This window comes from Thamnophis elegans, chromosome Z (genome assembly GCF_009769535.1).
Source record: "Thamnophis elegans isolate rThaEle1 chromosome Z, rThaEle1.pri, whole genome shotgun sequence".
NCBI lineage: Eukaryota > Metazoa > Chordata > Lepidosauria > Squamata > Colubridae > Thamnophis > Thamnophis elegans.
The window spans coordinates 20,128,270-20,151,034 of NC_045558.1; the positions used below are offsets into that span (position 1 = coordinate 20,128,270).

General features: G+C 38.5%; 1 long non-coding RNA gene across 1 annotated transcript; it reads right to left on the minus strand.

Moving 5' to 3' along the window:
* Nucleotides 1-4,133: 4,133 nt before the first annotated feature.
* LOC116520755 lies at nt 4,134-15,597 on the minus strand. Its single transcript, XR_004256836.1, has 4 exons — nt 15,410-15,597; nt 11,478-11,540; nt 6,554-6,795; nt 4,134-4,217 (listed from the first exon to the last, which is right to left on the minus strand). It is a non-coding gene; the product is annotated as an uncharacterized LOC116520755 (long non-coding RNA).
* Nucleotides 15,598-22,765: the final 7,168 nt, after the last annotated feature.

Sequence of the window (22,765 nt, forward strand, 5' to 3'; positions counted from 1 at the left end):
AACTTTAAATTATTTATAATAATAATTAAAATATTGCATTTACCTGAAAGCAAAATTAATGCATTTTTAATAAATCATCTACCAAACCACTAAGCATAAACAGATCAATTTCTTAAAATGAACTAGAAAATATACTTTACTAATATGAGAATGAGACTGATATGAAGTGGGAAAATGTTATTTTGGATTGGCCAGGATATGCCAAGCTGGATAAAAAAACAGGTGGTTATTTTTATGGAATATGATTGTTTTCTACTGTAATAGGCAATCGGAGAGGTGGGATAATGGACCAGAGCATCCCACTGCCGTTGGAAAAGGCACTAACACTACAATTGTGATAAATCAAACTACATGCAAGAAGGTAGCCAGTTTGGGGATCCTTTGGGCCTGGCCAGCACAGAGCAACTTTAGATGCTCCAGAATAATATAGAATATTTTCCATGCCGTAGGCATAGAAAAGTCATGGAGAGAAATTTATATCTGAATTTGTTCATGTCTGTTTGGTTATTACAATTGTAACTAGACACAAGTGTTGTAATCTCCCCCTCAGTGGGAGACAGGAGCAGCAAGAAATGATAAGTGGGAAAAGTAAAAATATTTTATGGGGTTGTTGGTGAGAAAGAGACACTGGAGTGGAAAGAAGAACTTATGTACTAGCTAGAATAACCCTAATAAATGAGTTAGAACGAATGGAATTTGGCCGATTGATGGTCCAGAGTGGTAGAAAGTATGCTTCAAATAAGTGTGGTCCTTGGAAGATTCAGTGAATTATAGCCAAATACTAAGAAATTGTTTTGAGGGCTATGAATCAAGGGACAATGAAAATAATTCATTTTTGTTTTGAGATTTTTTCATATATTGTAATTAGCTATTATTATAGAAATACTTTTAATTATATTAAGATTAATCCCAAATGTCTGTTGTACCTGCTCACATAAAAAAAGCTAAGCCTTATATTGTGTCCTTTTATTTATTCTAAAATTAAACATAAAGAAACAGTAGAATATATAAAAATACAATTCACATGGTTACCACATATTTCTAAATAGTTGTGTTAGACCTTAACAATCAAAATTCTAGGTTTACCTCTTCCATCTCATGGACTTCCCTTTCAAACCACTTGAGAAAAAAATAAAATAAAATAAAATTAGATATTAACAGATTACATTTTTTCAAAATAAAACATATTTTAAAGATTTTAAAGATACATATCAAAAATTTCTTACCTTAAGCAATGACTCTAATATCTAAGGAAGAAAATATATATATATATATTTATAATATAATATATATATTATAAATCACCATCAATTTTATTATATAAAAATTGTAATACAAAGTAACAAAGTGAGAAATGTTTAGATTTCCAAATCATGCCTCCTTATGTCAGCTTGAGCAGGAAAAGGTTTCTCTTACTAGATTTTTTTGCTAGGTTGATCTTTGTATTTTTGCAATGGAGGAAGGGATTTACCATGTGCTTACCATATTATTGAAACAGAAAGCTGCTCATTTTAGAGCCTACAGCAAGCAAAAATACAACTGATGACAATACTGTAACAATGAAATTGTCCTTGATCTATTCTAAATTTCCAAAGAAAGTGGAAATTATTATGTACACTGTAGCTGAATTTTTTCTACTGTAACAAAATATGACAATTAACAGTAAATAAAATCTTATGCAGTACAATAAACATTATACATACTTGCTTTTCTTCACGAACTGCATTTTCCAATTGTGTCCTAAGTTGTGAACAACATATCAGGAAAGAAGTCATATCTTCATAATCTTCCTTCCAATGAGAAAAATATACATACAGTATTTTTATTTTAGAAATATTGCTAGGGAATACTATTTCTGAGATTTGTAATAATCTTATTACAATTCTTATTTTTAAAATAAAGTTGCAAGTTTTATCATTTAAATGAAGTAATGACATTACTAGTCCTCATTTACTTATATAAATTAAGAATGAAAATATTAGCTAGGATACAACCCTATGTAAACTGAAATGGTAGGTTCCAGTTGCTTCATAGGGGGCTGATGAGCTTAATTTCTAGATTCCAGACCTCCTGGTTTTTTTTAGTCAGCTAGCAAAGATCTCACTTAGCACATATAGATTAGGTAGATTCTACATGAAGAAAACAATCTTGCTGATAACAGGGATCCAATCTAAGAGGTTTTATAAGTATTACCGTGTTTCCCCGAAAATACGACAGGGTCTTATTTTTTTGACCCACAAAATATGGCCTTCGGCTTATTAAAGGGGAGGGCTTATTGTTTTTGGGTTGCCGGGTAGCTGCTCCCTTGAGACCGGGCTCCCGAAGAGCCGGGCACAGCGTCAGGGCCGAATGGCTGTGTTGCACTGTCGCAGCAGCAATACAGCAGCCATTAAGTGACCACACCCCCAACAGCCGCCCAACAACCCCCCTTTCCTGCCGGGCACAATGCCGCTGACCAATCTAGTGATAACCAGAAGTTACCAAGCAACACGAGCACCTGTTCGCCACCCTCTGCCTCCCGTGGCTCAGTGTCTTTGGAATGCTCCTAGGTGAGTGAATGGGGCTCTGCATGGCTGGAGGGGGGGGTTGCGCAAGCGGCTTTTCCGCTCCCCACTCACATGACTCGCAGGCTCACGATGCCCTTGGCTAACAGTATCTGCAGAGTCAGGGCATCTCTGCTGCTGGCGCTGCCCGCCGCTTGGGTTTTTTCTGGCTTTCAAAGCACGGAGGACGGATACCGCTCTGGGAGTACGCTCTATGGTTGTGGGCTGCAGAGCGAACAACCATAAAGTGTACTCCCAGAGCGGCATCCATCCTCCGTGCTTTGAAAGACGAAAAAAAAACCCCAAGTGGCAGGCGGCTCTGCAGGTACTATAGAATTAGCCAAGGGCATCGTGAGCCTGCAAGTCGTGCGAGTGGGGAGTGGAAAAGCCGCTCGCGCAACCCTCCTCTCCAGCCATGCAGAGCCTCATTCACTCACCTAGAGGCATTCCGAAGGTGCCGAGCCACAGGAGGCAGAGGGTGGCAAACAGGCGCTTGTGTTGCTTGGTGCCTTCCGGGTACCGCTGGATCAGTCAGCGGCGCTATGCCTGGCTGGAAAGGGGGGTTGTTGGGCGGCTGCTCGCAAGCATGGTCACCTTATGGCTGTTGTGTTGCTGTTGCAACAGCACAACACAGTCATTCGACCCTGAGGTTGTGCCCGACTCTTCGGGAGGCCGCTCGCAAGAGAGCAGATGCCCAGCAACCCCCCCTCTTCAGCTGGGCACAGCGCCGCTGAACGACTTAGAGGTACCCCGAAAGCACCAAGCAATGTGAGCGCTTTTGCACCCCACCTCGTTCCGCAGCTTGGCGCCTTCGGGATACCTCTAGGTTGGCGAGCGGTGCTCTGCCTGGGCGGAGGGACGGGATTGTCCAGGGGGCTTATTTTCAGGGGTGGGCTTATATTTTTCCCATGTGAAAAATGTGGCAAGGCTTTAGTTTCAGGACAGGTCGTATTTTTGGAGAAACATGGTATTCACTTGAAGTTTGAAATAAAGTTCTACTGGTAATATATACAGTTCCTGTAGAACAAGTATTATACTGCTAAACCAGTCATAAAACTGATTGCTATATTCTGCACCATTTATAGCTTCTGAATTGTCTTCAAGAATACCCTTACATAAAGCCTATGGTAGTACAGGTAGTTTTCAACTTATAAGCACAATAGAGCCCAGAATTTAGATTGCGAGTGGCTGAAATCAAGGAACTTAACATTAATTGTAGTTATGCATAATTTCACAATATATTAATTCAGAACAAATTATTACTGGTCCTCATTTAGCAACTGACCATTTAATAGTGACCATTCAATAGTGATGAAAAAATACTTTTGCTACCAATCCTCTAATTTATAACCTTTGCAGATAAAACAAAGGAACGACAAAATAATGTCATAAGTAAAAGTGTGGTTTCATTTAGCACCCACTTCACTTAATGACCAAGTTACTGGTCTCAATTGTGATTGTTAAACAAGAACTACCTGTATTACATCTTTTGTTACTGCTCATTAATATATGTTTAGTCTAAAACCAACATCACATGATAAAATGAGGCCTATTTAAACAGGATATCTTGTTATTTACAGGCATTTCTTCTTCTTCCTCTTCCTCCTCCTCCTCCTCTTTTCTTTCTTTATCTTGACTTTCCTTTCTATAGACACCTTCCATTGTATGTACAATCTGCAAAAAAAAATTCAAATAATGTTCTAATCTCTCATTGGCAATGCTTCCTATTTTCCTAATGTTACAAACCTAGATCGTTAAGTCTTATCTAATAGATTTCTCTTTTCCTTCAGTTTTAGTAACTTTTATGCATTTGTGTTCAACAACCTGTAGTTTTCAGAACTTATAACATTATAAAAGAAAGACTGCCTCGTCAAGGTTGATCACTGATGACAAAATATACTTATCAGGTTTTTTTGACAATGATCCAAGGGTGCTTAGCATTTACTTCTTTATTTAGTTTATATACAAATCTTACATTTGTGACTGGGTAGCTTACAATTAAAACATGAACAATACCAAAAACAAAAAACCCAGAATGAAACCACCACACAAAGAAAATATTAAAACAACACATTAATTTAGTCATCAGGAGACCACTATCATTCACAAACAGTACAGTTACCTTCTTTTTGAGATAACACCTTTTCTGCTATCCCATATGGGATAATTAGATGTCACTGGGTGATAATCAAATAATCAAGCTCCGTGTTCTTTTCTTTTTGTTTTTGTAATCTCTTTTTCAATTACTCTGTTCACTTACAACATGGGTGTCAAACTACCTGCCCACAGGCTGAATGCGTCACGCACCTGCCATGCCCACACCCAGTTTAGTGAAGGGAGAAAAAGTCCCAATACCTCACATGATGCCACTATGACGATGCGAGTTTGACACCACTGAATTACAACTTTCAGATTTTTAAAGAATTCCTGTTCATTTAAACCACCTTTTCTTTTCTTTTTTTCAGACCAACTGCATAGTGTCATCTGCTGTGATCTGCCTTTACATTAGAGAGATAAAACATTCTGGAAAATGTACATTAAATTAAGTAATTGTCATTATTCAAGTATTATGTGATTTACTTTCCAATTATTTGCTGCATTCTCAATTGGAACCAAAGATGACTTTTCAATATAGTAGTTATAAACTTCATTGTTCAAACATTCTCTTTAATTCATTTGTTGTTCTGTTATTTTACGTCTGTTCTGTTTACACTCTTTCATTTCTTTCTTTTATTGTTGTAAGCCCACTAGAATAGCCCCATGGTGAGGTAGGTGGCAAATAAATTTAATAAGTAATAAATAACTCTCAATCTGCATGGAGAGCTGTTGGATTTTGGCAAGAAAATGAAGATTCAGCAAAAAAGAATATTTGTATTAAATAAGTCTGGCAAATCCTTTTAATTGTTAAAGTCATATTCTCTGGCAATACCTTTGTTCATTCTAAGAGAAAAATCCATTAATCAAACCAAAGCATACACTGATCTTTATTATGTAAACATGTGCATCTTCTACAATGTGACCTTTTTAAATATACAGGTAGTCATCAACATGACCATAATGAAGCCTGCCCATTACAATCACATGTCATGATCGCTGTTAAGTGAAGCATCTCATTTAACAACCCCCTATCCCTGCTCTCCCCAACATAATCATTAAATAAATGTGTGGGTCATTAGGTGAAACGTGGGGTGCCATAGGGATGGGGGAGGCCCTTGGAGGCCTACCACAGGCCCAGACCCTACCACACTTCTGCAAACCTCTCTAGGCCTTTCAAGGCTTCCTCATCTCTGAGGCACCCAGTGTTCTGCTTCCTGGCCCTCAGTGTTCCACAGGTCTAAACCTGAAGCCAGTCAACAGAAGCAACCAGCACATGAAAGGCAGTTGCAGCCTATAGGCCAAGTTCACTATTCAGTCAATGGAGCCTAAATCTAGTCAGCAGAAGTGGCTGACACATGGAGAGTAGTTACAGCCTGTAGGTTGAGGCTTTCTTTAAATCCAGCCACCCAAAGAACTTGCAGGATTCAGCCCACTATCCACCCTATTCCAGGGCCCAGCAGCATCAAATTTACCTTTATATTTTTTGTAGAGGAGCTTCACCAATACTATATGAAGCTCAGCTTTTTTGTAGAAGCAATCGGTCTCATAGCAACCTCATGCTCTTCTCCTAGCAAGTAGTATTTGTCTGAGACTATAGGGCAAATGTTTTTTTTTCCTAATTTTTAAGGAGGCTTCACAAACTCCACAAATAAATGGAGCCTCCTTAAAATCATAATCTTTTGTTTAGCTATCCTGAATAACACATTTATCTAAATACATGCTTCCCTGATATTTAATTCCCTTAAGTTCCTTGAAAAAGTACATTAATTTTCAAAAAGAGTTATCTATTTGCAGAGTTGTACTTGTGAGTAAAGTAAGATACTGTAGTATTAAGTACATTCACTGCCTTGATTCAATTACATACAAACAAGGGATAAAAATGGAATAATAAACAATGTTAATGATTAACCTACCTCATTTAGATTTGTTGTAATATTCCTAAGCATATCCATTTCATCAAACATTCTATCTTTGTTTCCTGTGGTAAGACCCAGAGAATATTGTGTAATGGTTTCTTTGGGAGTTGCAGGCATTAAAACCATTGGGTTAGCTTCATATCTGTTTTGCTTTCCTCCTTTCTTCCTTGTTCCCAGAGGTGACTTGTCAATTGTTTTTTGTTTTAGTTTTGTTGCAATCATTGTGTTGGTTATATAATCTTTTCAAAAACAAATAATAAATATTTCATTCCAAACTTTGAAAACATTTAATACATTATAAAGCACTATATTTTTCACGTTCAAAACTATCCCAATAAATTTCCTGCATTCCAGGAAGTTTAATCTAACCTACCATCTCTTTCAATGTCTTTATTTTCAGTTTTCAAGTTGTATGAACAATACTTTAGAACCTATTTAATATAATGGTTTTATTAATTTCACTCCTGGAGAACCAGTACTGTAATGGTTAGGGTGTTGGACTAGAAGTGGGAAAAATAAGTTCTAATTATCTCTTAGGCATAGAATACAACTAAATGACCTTGGACCAGTCATTCTCTCACATATCCCATCTAACCTAACTTAAGTCAGCAGCAGCAGGGACTTAAGCAACTAAGAAACTATTGATCAGTATTAACTAGAATTATATTTTTTAATAATCCTGCTATAATATAAAACAGCACTCCAGTTGGAAGCAGCCTAGAACATTTGAAATAACTGTATTTTGTTCTATGTATAAAACAAAGCATAGTACAGGCTATATTTTTGGAATATAAGACACACTTTTTCCCCCTCAAAAAAGAGGCTGAAAATCTGGATGCGTCTTATACACTGAATACAGCATTTTTGGCCTTCTGAAACTCTGACCCCTTCCCAAAATGGCCATACATAGCTTTTAGGACGCTTCCAGTGTGCTCCTGGAGGCTGGGGAGGGCAAAAATGAGCAAAAAACAGGCCGATTTTTGCCCCCCCCCCAGCCCCCAGGAGTGCAAAAGTACAAAATATAGCAGCTAATATACACTAGATGCTTCAACAGATGCAAAATTTAGCTCAACAATTTCCTCCACCAACACTGGTGCCAGCTCTTGATCACATGCTGGTTTCCAATGCCCTGCTGCAGAGGACCCCTAGCTGTCTACCTGTGTGATTTGCAGGAGATTCAAACAAGATGAGAATATATCTTGCCAAATATAAACTATTCATCGGCACCAGACCAGTGAAGTTTTTAATGGATATCCTTCATTCTCAGCCCATTCAACAGCTTCAGCCTCCAGGAACGGCACTCCCCATGATTAAGCACAAGATCCCATCATGGATAACTATCAAAACTTCCTAGCATATTTTAGAAATAATTCAGGAATCCCATCAAAGAAAACACCATAATATGCATAATTCAAGAGCTCCAACAAGGCAGCCAGAGAATAAGACTCTATATTGAAAAATTCAAATTGTTTGCAGCTGATTTGAATTGGAATGAAGTTTCCCTAATGATACAATTTGGGAAACTTCGTCTCAGTGACAGAACTGAAAATGAACTCATCAGGGCGTACCTCCAGATAGTGGATCAAGTCTACAGAATCTACATTATAATTCTCACATTTAGAAGAGATCAGGGTTTGCTCCAAGTATCACAAGCTAACAGCTCCTCTATTCCCATATCCAATCTTCAGTCCCTTAACACCAATTGAAGTTGATAAGGGGAAAAGGAGTCTATGCAAATTGATGAAGCCAGAAAATTCCTAGCTGCAGAAAAATGGCAGAAGTGCAGAAATTTACCACTCTGTTTCTATTATAGAGAATCGGGACATGTGGTCAAGGATTGCACTTCCAACCCTCCCAGGAGAGGAGACATGTGTTCCAACCATAGTTCTAATGAGAGCCATTCTGAATGCAAATCACAGAACCAGGAAAATGACAACAACCCATACCTACAATTTCATTAGCATCAAAGAGGGACACAAATTTTCAACATCATGTACAACAAGTTGAATGCAAAATGATCCTGTTGGTCAGGAGTGTTATTTCCAGGTTTATGAACCAAGTTTTTTTCTGATTTCATTGATAAATTTGTAGTCCTTTATCTGAATGATATTCTGATCTGTTTTGTGGATATAAAGTCAAAACGCTTATCCAATTGAAAATGAAAGGAATTAGATTTGCTTGGTTTCACACACAATAATCAGAATTTAAAGAGTTAAAGCAACTCTGGCTGTCAACTCCTATATCAGCAGCTTGACACAACAAATAGATTTATTGTTCAGAAAAATACTTCAGATTAGAAATCAGGTGTGGGAGGGGTAGAAATGCCTGTTGTTCTGTATTTTTTTCTCAAGAGCTTTGACTTTACCAGAATGGAAATATAACATTTTTAACAAGAAGCTCCTAGCGGTTAAATCCACATTCGACAAAGGAGACACTTTTCAGAAGATGCACATTTTCCCATAGAGTTCAGTACAGATCACAAATATCTGCACATTTTGCAACAACAAGACCAAGCTGTTTTTATCCAGACAAATCCAATGGAACTCATTCTTCTCATGCTTTGACTTTTACATTCAATTATGTCCTGGTTTCAAAGCACTTGATTCCAAATTCTTTTTCTTACAAGCCACAATATTCTCAAGTTCAACATATTCTATCGTAGTAGCAGCAACAATATTGTAGCCTTCCCATTTCTGGATGCACCACATATTCCTTGGAGAGGTTGGGAGAAATTCAATAACACCAGGTCTTAATTTTCTTGGGTTGGATGGATAATCTCAAGGCAATCCCAGCAACTACTCCTATTCACAGTAGAGGGAGTAGTCTAGAAACACAAGGGCAGAATAGTAGTTCCCCCTCTTTCAGGGAAGAAAGTTTGCAGTTTTTGTATGATAACGAGAGACGGGTTATGGGGGGGTGTTCAAAACTCTGCATAGAACATTATGTTATTTTTGTTGGCCTAAGATGGAAATGGGCATCAAGGATATGTAGCCCCTTGCTATAAATGCAGAAGGGACAAGTCCCTCTATTAGAAGCTGGCAGGACTTTTGCAACCTTCCTCACACATACCCATGCCCTACAGCATGGGTCCTCAAACTATGGCCCACGGGCTGCATATGGCCCACTGAAGCCATTAAGAGAAAAAGAGAGAGAGAGAGAGAGAGAGAGAGAAAGAGAGAGGGGGAGAGAGAAAGAAAGAAAGAGACAGACAGAGAGACAGAAAGACAAAGTGAGAGAAGGAGAGAGAAATGGAGAGAGAAAGAGAGTGGGAGAGAGAAAGAGAGAGAAAGAAATAGAGAGGGGGAGAGAGAGAGAAAGAGAGAGAGCGATTTCTCATGCTCCTTGGAGCTGAGAAGAATTGCTGCAAAACTGAGTTTTTTCAAGTGAACTACTAGACCCTAAACAACTGAAAAAATGATCTAGTAAAAAGAAAAGGCAACCAAAAGAGCAACATGCAAAGAAAAGCAAATAAAACCCCCAGGACCAAAACAAATTAAAGTTTAATTTGTGTACATTGTTCAATGGACTATTAAATTGGCCACATTCCCTAATCACATGACCTAGTCATGCCCACCCAGTCACATGACCACCTAGCCACACACCCCCAGCCGGTCTGACCACCCAACAGTTTGAGGGACCATGAAGTGAACCCGTTTAAAAAGTATGAGGAACCCTGCCCTATAGTCTCTCTAGACTTCATTACTGATTTACCCCTAATACAAGGTTTCATAACTCTATTGGTGGTGGTAGATCTTTTCTAACTCTATCTCCGTGTACCAGCAACTGCTGCCTGCTTCAGTACCTACTTCAGAAACAAGGGATGAAGTTTTCATTGAGATAGCTTCACTGACTACTTTATCAAGTTCCCATGAGAACTCAGACTTCAAAGAGACCATATAGGAGAGAGAGAGAGAGCGTGCAGTTTTGAAGAGCCTATGGAGACGGGATGGGGTCCTGTTGGAGGGTGGAGTGATGTAGGAAATGAGCAGGCTTAGCCTGAGAGTGAGATTAGTCTTGTCATTGGTTTGGAATTGCTAAGCTCCCACAAGAGATCCAAGTCCAGCCCCCATGAACTCTTGTCTACCACCAATTTGGCTTTATAGTTAGTAGATCAGATTCTTGTATATAGGTTGCATGTACTAAACTTTTGAACTCAACTCCTGTTCCTGGCTATTTATACCTGTCAATGACCTTTATTTAGTAATTGATAAATTATTAGAATTTGAATTATACATGGCTACTTTTATGAACCTTTTTTGATCCTAATGTTTTTTGTATATGTGGAAAATTTTCTTGCCTTTGGAGAGCTCTAATTCAATATATTCAACGTAGGGGTGTGTGTGTGTGTGTGTGTGTGTGTGTGTGTGTGTGTGTGTGTGTAGTTGCAGGGTCACATTTCTGTGTTCTGCTCATCTAGTTTAAATAGGAAAACTATTAATGCCTGCTGTAATTAGAGGTTTAGTTTTTAGCTGGCTTTTCAGCATGATGCTAATTGGGGGAAAGAAGCAACACATATCTTAGTAGTGAAATATCTTTCTCACTGCAACAGTTGCTAGTGAAAAACCCCAAAAAAGAGGATCAAGAGAAGAGAATATATTATATGTTGCTCAGGATTGAACTATGGAATTCTTGGTCTCTGATTCTTGCAAACGTTTTGCTACCAGACTGTTATGAAGGGACTGACCCAAATTTGCTTACTAAAATTCCATGGCTAGAGGCAGATTAAACCTAAGTCTCCGCAGTTTTAAATCAACAGCATAACCATTACACAACTCTAACATACATTTATTCATCAAACATATATTAAGCCTTATTCTAAACACATAATCTAATCTAATACAGAAGGGGAATGCTCAACAAAATATAAAATAATATAAAATTAGCTAATATGTACCTTAAAATTATCTTTAAACCAACATACCTGCATCTGCAGAATGTTTTGAAATTATTCAATTGCTTCTAAGACAGGTTAATTGTTCCCAATCTTAAAAGAAAATGCAAAAAATAGGATTAAGTAACACATGGCCACTAACCCTGGAGTTATGGAACAGATAAACGAGCTGAGGGAATAAGGCTGAATCTCATTTAATGGCTGATTGCATATTGCACTGCCCATTAACTGAATCATGATATTCTGAATTAACTAGATGTCTTAGTTCACGTTTCATAGTAAACCATTAATTAACTATATCAATGAGTAAAGTTAATTGCTCTGGGCCCTAAACAATAAATTATATTTAAGTCTAATGCTATCAAAATGACATTTGTAGACCTGCGAATCGGCATATATACAGAAATTAAAATGATTATAGTATTGCTACAAAGAGATGAGGCAAATGGAAATCATAAATCTACAGAAAAACACAATTTGGTGGTAAATTACTACAGATGTAACGTGTTGCTGAGATTTAGTTAGGCAAAGTCAGGAATATAACCCAAGATCTTTCCTTCCAAGTTTCAGATCCTGCAGCTGTCATAACTAAAGCCAAGAAAAGGAGATGATCACAGGGATTCCAATGAACATGCCTGCTATTAGACATGCAAAGCCAAAAGTGATCAAATGTGAATGGCTTTATTCAGAGTTGCAAAGACAAATTAGGGCTTGCTTTGGTTATCACCTAGGCTGCCATATAGCAGAAATCATGCCTGATGGTTTTATCCAAGGATAAAATCCCAGTACAAAAATACAAAAAGCAGTAACACTCTGCCCCCCCCCCCCCACAAGTGACAACAATCAAACAAACCACTTGGGGCCACAAATCACTCTGGGGCCAGTTAACTATGTCTTCATGGTCTTTGAAAGAGTGTTAAAGTAGAGCCCAATCTTATCCCTACATGGATGATGTTCCACAGGGAGGAAAATGGAAAAGACTCTTCTTCTTGGCCCACCAGATGGACCTCCTTAGGAGAGGGCCCCCATGGCGTTTCCTGCCTCCCCGCTCTGATGGGTCAAGTAGATCTGACTGGAGAAGGATGGTCCTTCTGTGATGACTCCCCAGGACGATTCCCTAGATACCTCTCTAGATGTCAGCTCGGGGGAAGATGAACCAGTTCTTGGCACATCAAAAGCTGAGTTAATTGATCATTCCAAACAACCATCTGGAAGGGATTTGACTGAGGCTCCAACTAGGGAAAGCATGCAGTTGCAGTTAGCCAATGAGGAGGAAGACCTGCTTTCTACACCTCATCCAAGAACATGTAGGGCAGAGAAAAGGCAGGACCAGAGAAGATCAGCCAGACTACTTGTGAGAAGAAAGCCAAGCTAGCTATTTAGCATTGCAGACAGAGAGAGGCATTGCGGGAAACAACGTGTTTGTCACTTTGCATTGACACCGTGCCTTGATTTGTATCATGCCTTGGAAACTCTATTTTTCTTGACTCATGAGTTCTCTTGTGTTGTGGATTTAATTCAATTCAATTCAATTCAATTTATTAGACTTGTATGCCGCCCTATTCCCAAAGGGACTCAGGGCGGCTAACAAACCAAAAGGGAATGGGGACAATACAAGCAAAACAAACAAAACAAAAAACAATACAGGAAACAGATTTAAAAAACTCTTCAGCAGTCACAACAAATTCGAGTGGGGCTGGGAACTCATCAGCCCCAGGCCTGCTGGAACAGCCAGGTCTTAACGGCTTTGCGAAAAGCCTGAGTTTTAAGTTTTCCTTGTGGATTTATTTTGTTTGAGAAACTTTCAAATGCTTTCGCCATTGCTCTATGGACTAACATTGAACTATTCATGACTAGACTTAATGGGGACAATTCAGTTCTGGGTTTTTTGTTGAAGGGAATTGCTGGAGAATATTAATAAGCTAACTAAATCACAACTAGGGGTGTGTATGAGTGGGCAAGACAGCACACCTTAATATAATGTGGTTCTGAGCCATATAGAACTTTAAAAGTGAAACCAGCAGCAAATTGGCAGCCAAAGCAAACTTCCATAGAAAAGGTAACACATATGCAAATTTAGGCTTGTACAAAACCATGTGGATTGTCACATTTTGAAACAACTGAAACTTCCAGGTATTTTTCAAGGGCAGCCCCATATACAGCGCATTGCAATAGTCAAGACCAGAGGTGACTAGAGTGTAAGTAAGCATGAGAAGGGATTCTCCACAGATCAAAGAACCACAAACCTGCCACAATTCTGTCTTCCCAGGGCTCAGTTTCGTTCTGTTGCTTCCCATCTAGCCCTTAACAGCCTCCAGGCACTGCAAGAGGGAGATCAGGGATTGCTTAACTCACCATAGGCTGAGACATATAGCATATTATTTATGACCATCTGTATTCAGTCTCCAAAACATGCATCAGCAATCCATGAAATAATATATGTGAGCTCATGGCAAAAATAAGTAGAGCTTTCTGGATCCAAAAGAAGACTTTCAGGCAGAGTCCTCAATAATGACCTCTCAAGGTACAATAACAAGGGCAAAAGGGAGAAGGAAAAGGTCACACAGCTATCAGTCATGTAAGAGTTTCTGCACTGTGTCATGAACCTTCCTCTCCTGTCCTTTCCAATATATGGCTATACATACATACCAGTACATATAGCTCTTGCGACCCTTCTCCCCAGGAGAATCCATCCCCCATGGCCATCTCATTCTTTCACAAGCAGACAAAAATCCCACTAATCACCAGAGAAACACTATCAGAAAGCAAAACAAAAAAGAGAGAAACCATCAGATCATACAAGAGTTTTTTTCCCCCCACCACATCCTCTGGTCTTAACTGACTGAATGACTGACTGAATTTTATTTTTATTTTATTTATTTAATTGCTGACCATCTTGTATCAATAACACTTGATTCCCAGATGATCGAAGAGCCAAGGTGGCGCAGTGGTTAAATGCAGCACTGCAGGCTACTGCTAGATCAGCAGTTCAGCGGTTCAAATCTCACCGGCTCAGGGTTGACTCAGCCTTCCATCCTTCCGAGGTGGGTAAAATGAGGACCCAGATTGTTGGGGGCAATATGCTGACTCTCTGTAAACCGCTTAGAGAGGGCTGAAAGCCCTATGAAGCGGTATATAAGTCTACTGCTATTGCTATTGCTATAAGTCTACTGCTATTGATCCAAATGAGAGGCAAAGAGGCTGTTGATGGTGCAGCTGTTGTGGCAATAGAGCCTCAAAAATGTCTGAGAAGTGGAGGTGCCCAGTCCCCCAATGGTGGTAGCTTATCCCTTCCATCCATTGCTGCCTCTTTCCCTTTGTACCAATAGTTCTTGACAATTGCTGTGGAGGTGCAACACACACACACACACACACACACTAAAGTTTGTTGGAGGCATAGAATAAACAGAAGCCCAGAGTCTCTTTGCCTATGGATTCCATAATGTCTATCTCTCTCATTTATATACATGTGTATTTCTTATATAAAGATTACTTCAAAGATGGAGATAAATATATAGCTCTATTCATAACTCGATAGGGCATGATTAATTCTGGTTTGTTGTTTATCCCAGTTTCCTGATTTTGCACAACATACTCAGCCATAAACCAGCAACAGATGAGTTAGCACAATGCAATAAGTAAAACAAACAAAATGTTAAAAAGTTCTGATGTTTATGAAGTTACTTACCAAGCATCTCTAAATTACATTAAAGAAACCAAAATATCTTCACCATCCCCAAGGCATGTTACAACTTTTGAACACCCCTAATGTTTGGAAATCGAAATTTTGACACCCCCTAACATAGGCTAATGTCTACCTTTAGGGTGTGGTCGGTCTCCTGAACCAAAAGAACTGGGATAATACATTAGACCATAATTAACCTATGTTATGGTTAAGTCTATGGTTCTGCATCACACAACACAGCAGCTAAATCTATCATTCTCGCCTTCTACAGACCCACCTAGGCAAAGGCCCGAGTTACACCTTCCTTTTATGGTCAATGCGTTCCGAAAGCTGTTCAACTGCCCGGGAGCCGCATCTCCCCCCTGGTCGCACTCCACTTTATCCAGCCGCCGCTTCGGGTGTCCCGTTGTTGTTTCTTCTGAGGAAAAGGCCGTTATCCCGGAGGAAGGAGAGCCTCCGAGCTTGTGAGCGGCGGCGAAGCTCGCGGCCTTTGCGTCATAAACTGTCGTTTGTTCTGAACGGGAGCTTGAGTTCTCCGCCTGCAGAAGCGCTACGAGAGTTCCGCGGGGGCGCGCGGTTGCCGAGCTCGGTATCTGGCTGACAATGGGTTGTAATCTCTTACCTTTAGTCCAAAAGAATAATATCTTTACTTAGGATCAGTTTTAAAAATCCTAAGAAAACAGTCGGCTTAGTCCGAAGCCTTTATTGGAGTGTGCCGTAAGCAAATAAAAGAAAATTAAAATTGTTAGAGGGTGTGGAGGATGTTGGACAATAACTCGCGAGCACCCCTTTTCCCAGTTGCTTTCTTTCCATATCTTTTTGATTGTGTCTATTCCTATGGGAAGCATTGAAAATCCCTTTTACATGATCTTTATTCCCCAGAAAATATGAATGCAATTGCAGCTAATCATCAAAATCTCCTAATTCCCTAAATACAGAGAAGACTTTCAATAATAATAATAATAATAATAATAATAATAATAATAATAATAATAATAATAATAATTGTTATTATTATAAATAATGATTATAAATTGCGGCACAATTCAGTAGCACAAATGATCCATTGGAATTTGTGCAAAAATTATAATATTAAAACAGCAACAAACTGGTGGGAACATCAGCCTGAAAAAGTCACCGAAAATCAGATGGTCAAGATCTTGTGGGATTTCTGTATACAAACCGACAAAATACTGGCGCATAATACACCAGACATCACACTGGGTGAGAAAAATAAGGTCACAATCATAGACATCGCAATACCAGGTGATAGCAGGGTCGCCGAGAAGGAACATGAAAAAATCGCAAGATACCAGGACTTAAAAATCGAAATTCAACGACTATGGCACAAACCAGCAGTGATAATTCCAGTGGTAATTGGCACACTGGGTGCTATTCCAAAAGCACTGGAATTACATTTAAAACAGTTAAAAATTGACAAAATCACCATCAGTCATATGCAAAAAGCCGCACTGCTTGGATCTGCACGCATATTACGAAAATACGTTACGACGTCCTAGGCCCCTGGGTGGGGCCCGACTACAATTGTATAATAATAATAATAATAATAATAATAGTAGTAGTAGTAGTAGTAATAGTAATAGTAATAATAATAAAGTGTTTTCTTTTTGCGTGATTTATTTTGGATTGGGTTGTTTACAACAAGTTTATTGGTTTAACACAGTTGCCTCCAGGAAACTAGGATTTAGTCTATCTACAGGTGGAGCCCAAATACAGCAAAATCAATGCGTGGTAGAATTGGAAAGATATATATCGGAAAATTATGTATTATATCAAATTACCTATACATAGGTGGAACTTCCTATCTCTCTTGGCTTCTTTCCATCAGTAAGATCAAGCAGAGTTGACTGTTTGGGATTCCCTTAATCAAACAACATCATCAATGGAAAGCCAGGAAGCACATGTCTTCCCTGTTTTGGCACTTGCCATCTTGCATAATATTGCCTCTGCCCATGTCATTCTGGAAGTCTTCAGAAAAGTGGCTGTTCCCCTGCAAAGTAGGATGCTTGTGCAGCACCATTGGTTCATTCTGTTACAAGAAATAGATTTGTTTGTACATGTGGTGATTTTCTTTTTCTTTCTAATGGATAAGCTGCCTTTGGAGTCATTGTGGAATCAGTGGACTTCTGAATCTGGTAAATAAATAAACAAACAAACAAACAATAGAAAGAAAACAATGATAAACAGCTAGAACAACAAATAGAACAACCAATGGAACCATATTCTATTCATACCTAGACACTGATCTCATGTTCCCTCTCAGCAATCTGACAGGTCCCCCACATTTTAGCCTTCTGAAAGACCATAAAGACTTGGTTTTTCATCCAAGCACTAGAGTAGAATGATAGGAATCTGTAGATCATGGATGTCCAACTTTTTGGCTTGTCTGGCCTGCCTTAAATAAAGAAGAATTGTCTTGGGAAACATATAAAATATATTAAAAGGATAACTAATATGAATCACACTATCAGCATCATTTTAGCCATTGTCTATCCATTGGAAGATGAAGGCCTCTTCTCCATGTTTCCAACCAATACAGTCCTGAGCTTGCTTTTGTCAACTGGGCCTGCAATACTTGCTGATGTCATTGATCCATCTTGATGGATCTCTTTCATGGATGATTTTTATCAAGTGGGATCCATTCTATGACTGCCTTGCTCCACTGGCCATCAGTTCTTCTTGCTATGTGACCAGCCTGTTTCCATTTCAATTCTTTTACTCTCTTGATGATAAAGGAAATTCAATGGTGTGTTAAATGTGATTGGCAGGCATTCAGCAAGCGAAGCATAATTTTGACGACAACCTCACACTATGCCTGAAAAGTTTTTGATCAATGTGTACTACCTGCTCTAACATATGCTGGTGAATATGTGGTGAACCTCGCAATCAATATAAAAGCTATGAGCAGCACAAAGACCATGAAAATATACAGGCTTGGAATTACAAAACAAGATAGAAAAACCTGCACATGAATTAAACAACAAACAAAAGTATATGGTATCATGAATTGCATAATAATGTTACATATTTATTATATTATGTGGCTGCATTATTTTCCAAGGCCTATGGGCTGGACATTGGACATGTCTGCTGCAGATGGTTGTTGGGGCATTATAAGGGAATGAATGAGGCACTTGACCTTTAGTTTTCATTTTTTATGGTTTTCTGACTTTGTAATTGTACTGTTGTTGTGAGCTGCCCAGAAATGTGCTCCAAGATAGGTAGTCTTACAATTTTTTTAAATGAATGAATTAATACCTAGAAATATGAATCAGTTTTTCAGGACCCTATAGAAAACCAGCAGGATCAGACTATCTGAATCTCAGAAGAAATATCATTCCATAGAGCAGGTGCTGAAACAATTAAGGCACATATCCTAGAAGCTCCAGATCAAAGCATTATACATCATACTTTGCCAGATCTCATAGAACAAGAAAATAGAATTGAAAATTGGTAATCCTACAAATAATTCAATGTTGTGCCATGAAATGCTTTATAGATGATAGCCAGCAACATGAATGGCACCTGGAAGCCAAAAGGAGCCAGTACAGCCCATGAAATACTCATATGAATGTGATTTCCTGAAGTGCACCTATAAGTACTTGCACTGCTGCAATCTGGATCAATTAGCCTTAGAACATTGTTGAACATTAGAAGCCAGAGTAAAATATGATTTTTCAGGTGTCTCTAAAACTATTTTATTTTTTGAACATGTGACTATTTAAATTCTATTGGTTTCTTTGTATAAATTCTGTTTTTAAAAACTTCATTTGATCAACTGTAACTTTTCCCAGCAGTGAGTTGCCTGATTGGGAAGAGCTTCATCAGCTGTACAGCTATTAAAGGCATATACAGAAATTTTTAAATCATTCATATAATTGTTATAGACTTAGCTCATTGCAAATAGGTTTGTCAAGTCTCCCTAATAGAATTATTTTCCTGTGCAACCATCTTATATTCAGCTTTCTAAAGTACAAAATGACAAGGAAAGCCATGACAAGGAAAGCAACTCATACATATCTTTCATGTATCAAACCACTTTAAGGCAGAAAATGGCAGCTCTATTTACAGGCATTTAGAAGTATAAAGACCCTTCAGGGATTAGCTGATTTTTGTTAACATTGCCTAGAATAAATACATATACCAAAGGACTACATTTGAAAATATTTCACTGCAGCCTTGAAGAGCTTTTCCAAAAGTTGTCAGCAAGGTATAAATATTAATGTGACAAAAATATGAAATATGTAAGGATATTTTGTAATTATTTGATTATATAAAATATAATGAAATTAAAATGAAATTTGTTTTACCTTTGTGCCACCTATTTCTTAATCTTTAACTCTAAGATTCTAATCTTAAAATTATAGAATCATAGAGTTGGAAGGGACCTATGATGTCATTATCTAATCTGCTACATACATCAGGATTCCTTACATCATCCCTGATAGATTACTACCTCATTTTCATCTGAAAACCTCCAGTGAAGATGTAGAAATCACTCTATGGAGTAATCTGTTCTACCGATTTACATCTTTTACTGTCAATAAGAAGAATGTTTCATCTATATGAACCTCCTTAAAGTTCCATGACATTCATATTAATTTTCCACTCTGGAGAAAGCAAAAATAAGTCTGAATCTTCTACAATGTGACAACCTTTTAGATATTTGGAGAACTGTCATGTACCTACTCAATCTTCTGCAAACTGAAGATGCCTCGGTCTTTTAACCATTCCTCTTGGTTTTCATGTTTTTGACCATCAAGGTTACCCACTTCTGGACTTGCTCAAATTTCTTCTTCTTCTTCTTCTTCTTCTTCTTCTTCTTCTTCTTCTTCTTCTTCTTCTTCTTCTTCTTCTTCCACCTCCTCCTCCTCCTCCTCCTCCTCCTCCTCCTCCTCCTCCTCCTCCTCTTCTTTCATTTTTTATTTTATATTATTATATACTTCATTCATTAAATATGAAACTCAGCCAACTGAATTAAAAAATGCATTACAAATACTAGTGACTGGTGCTAATGGTTGATACGGTTTGCTGCCAGTGTCCTAGGTATCAACCAGGTATCTTCTTAAAATATAAGATGTTCCAAGTAGCACAGTTTTTTGCAGTTCCACTGGTGTTATTGCAGGAAGCTGCAGTGTGGGAATTTACCCCATAATTGGCTGGGTGAAATTAGCTGGGATCAATAGGATAGGATAGAATATCTACCTGGATCAATATCTATCTGGATCAATTGATCCCAGTGAACATTTGCCAAAAGCCATATGGAGAAAACAGTCCTGGGAAAGCTTTTAGATAAGGAAGCCGAATTCATTTCGAGTGTCTATGTGAATAGCAATACACAGATACACACAGAGATGAGAGGCCTCTATTATCTGAGATATAAACACACAGAATTAGCCTTGCATCCTTTTGCCGCCTCGTGTAACAAATCAGTCATTCCCATATGCCTAATGTAGCTCTCTGTATACAATTCCATACTTCCTACCTCCCTTATCAAAGAGTACCTTTTGTCCCTCCTCCCTGCCTTTCTGCCGGAATGTGTAATCAAGAAGTGATTTGTAACATACTGTGAGATCCTTTGTTTGTATTAAATTGCTGACTAGCTTTCTTTGAACTTTCCTAATAAAAAGTGTTCTGGTTTAACCAGAAACCACCATTTTCACCCAGTCTGCAGTGTGTGTGTGTCTCATTGCCAAAGCAGCCTAGGAATTAGAGATTCGTGAAGTGGTCCATCGGATTGTGAGAATGCTTGTATCATCAATGCAAGCTCACTCTCACAAGTGGTGACCTCCGACGTGATCCATTTCACAACGCCAGGAATCAGTCGAGGTGCGACGCAGGGAGGCCCGGACAGGTCGAACGGACTCATCGCGTGCCCAACACCCCCATCTCTTACCCAGGCCAATCCGTAAGTATGGGGACAGATTTATCTAAAGAACAGGTGGTTCGCCTTAAGGAAATTGGACATTTGTCTAAAGAGCAGATCGCTCACCTTAAGGAAATTAGACAAATAGTTGGAGCTCACAAAATTATATTAAAGAATAGAGGTAAACTTCCTACAAAAAAAGGGGTTCAGGAATTATTGAAATATATTTGGCAAAACTGTCCATTATATCCCCCATATGGATTATTGGATATTAAAACATGGACAGGTATAGGTTCTTATTTATATGAGGAGCCTAGAGCACCTCCATCCATATTGATAAATTGGAAGACTGTTTTCACTGCCCTTTGTTTGCATCATGGTGAAGAGGTAGCAACAGAGGTTATAGAAAAATTGCAAAAAGTAATAAATAGGGAAATTAGTAACGCATTAGCCAGAAAAGAACTAATGATATCAGTTGCCTATCAGACGCAACTGGTGGCTGATGCGCTAGTAATTAGCCAAAATAATCAAAAACCTAAAGGCCCTAGAAAGGGAAATTGTTTTAATTGTGGAAAAACTGGACATTTTAAAAATCAATGTAGAGCCCCGGGAGCAAAAACTCCTTGTCCAAAATGTGGGCAACTCCCTTAATCATGTATCCCCACAGGGATCTTATATCTCGTAAGATTTTGGCTTCACCCTTTTTTATTAGAAGACGCTTCTGCCTGCTTTCCAACCTGACTCATAGTCGGGGGGCATTTAGCCAGCCTCACACAAAAGACTGCTTCTTATCTTTCTTTTTATTTCAATCTCTTGGCAAGTGAATCTGCCTGGCTCTTCCTATTTCTTCCGGTGATTCCGGCTACCTCTATTTCATTTCATGTCTCAAGGAGTTCTTGTTACTCCCTTTCTTACTTACTCATCTAATTTTTCTTCTGATTGCTTTAAGCACACTTTTCTGCCTGAGCACCTGAAACTTTTTCACAGATGTTTCATTTCCCAGAAACCTGCACTCTTTGCAGCTCTAATTACAAAAGCCTGTGTCAGATCTGAATTGGAATGAAAAAAAAGAAAAAATGTTTTTATGCATGCATGAATGTGTGCCTAAGTTTTTGTGCACCCTCAAGGTAATTGTAGATAAGATGTCTTCAATCCAAAAGACAGGGATTTTAAAGTGTTCAATTTTGTAACAAATTTGCTGACTTTCTGGCCACCATCAGATGAAAATTGTTGCAGCTGTAATAGTTGTCTTTTAAAAGAAAAGTAAGAAATTTAGTAAGTAATGAGGTAAAGCCTGACTGAATGGGAAGACCTAGGTAATTGGACTTGATTACTTTTATGTAATGTCTGTTAAAAAAATTCTTAGGTGTCCATCCCAGGTTCTGTGATTAAGGCACGTATCCGACCGGTTGTTTTAAAATTGCATGTTAATTTGTGGGGGAGAGATTTGTTGTCTCAGTTTGGGGCAACCCTAACTTTGGAGTAAGGTAGAGAAAGAGTGAAAAAAGAGTGAGAGAGAGATAGAGAAAGAAAAGAAAGTGAACAGAGGTAAAGAGAAAGAGGAGAATTGAATTAAATTGATGTTTGAAGTTTGTAAATGGGCTTTGGCTTGAAGCCGGGAGAGTGAGAAGAGTAGTTAGGATTTAAACTGCTCTCTGAAATTCCTCGCTGTTTGAAGAATGCATGACAAAGGATTTTGCATGTGAAGTTAATTTACACAAGCAGTTTGATTGCAGTGTTAGTATG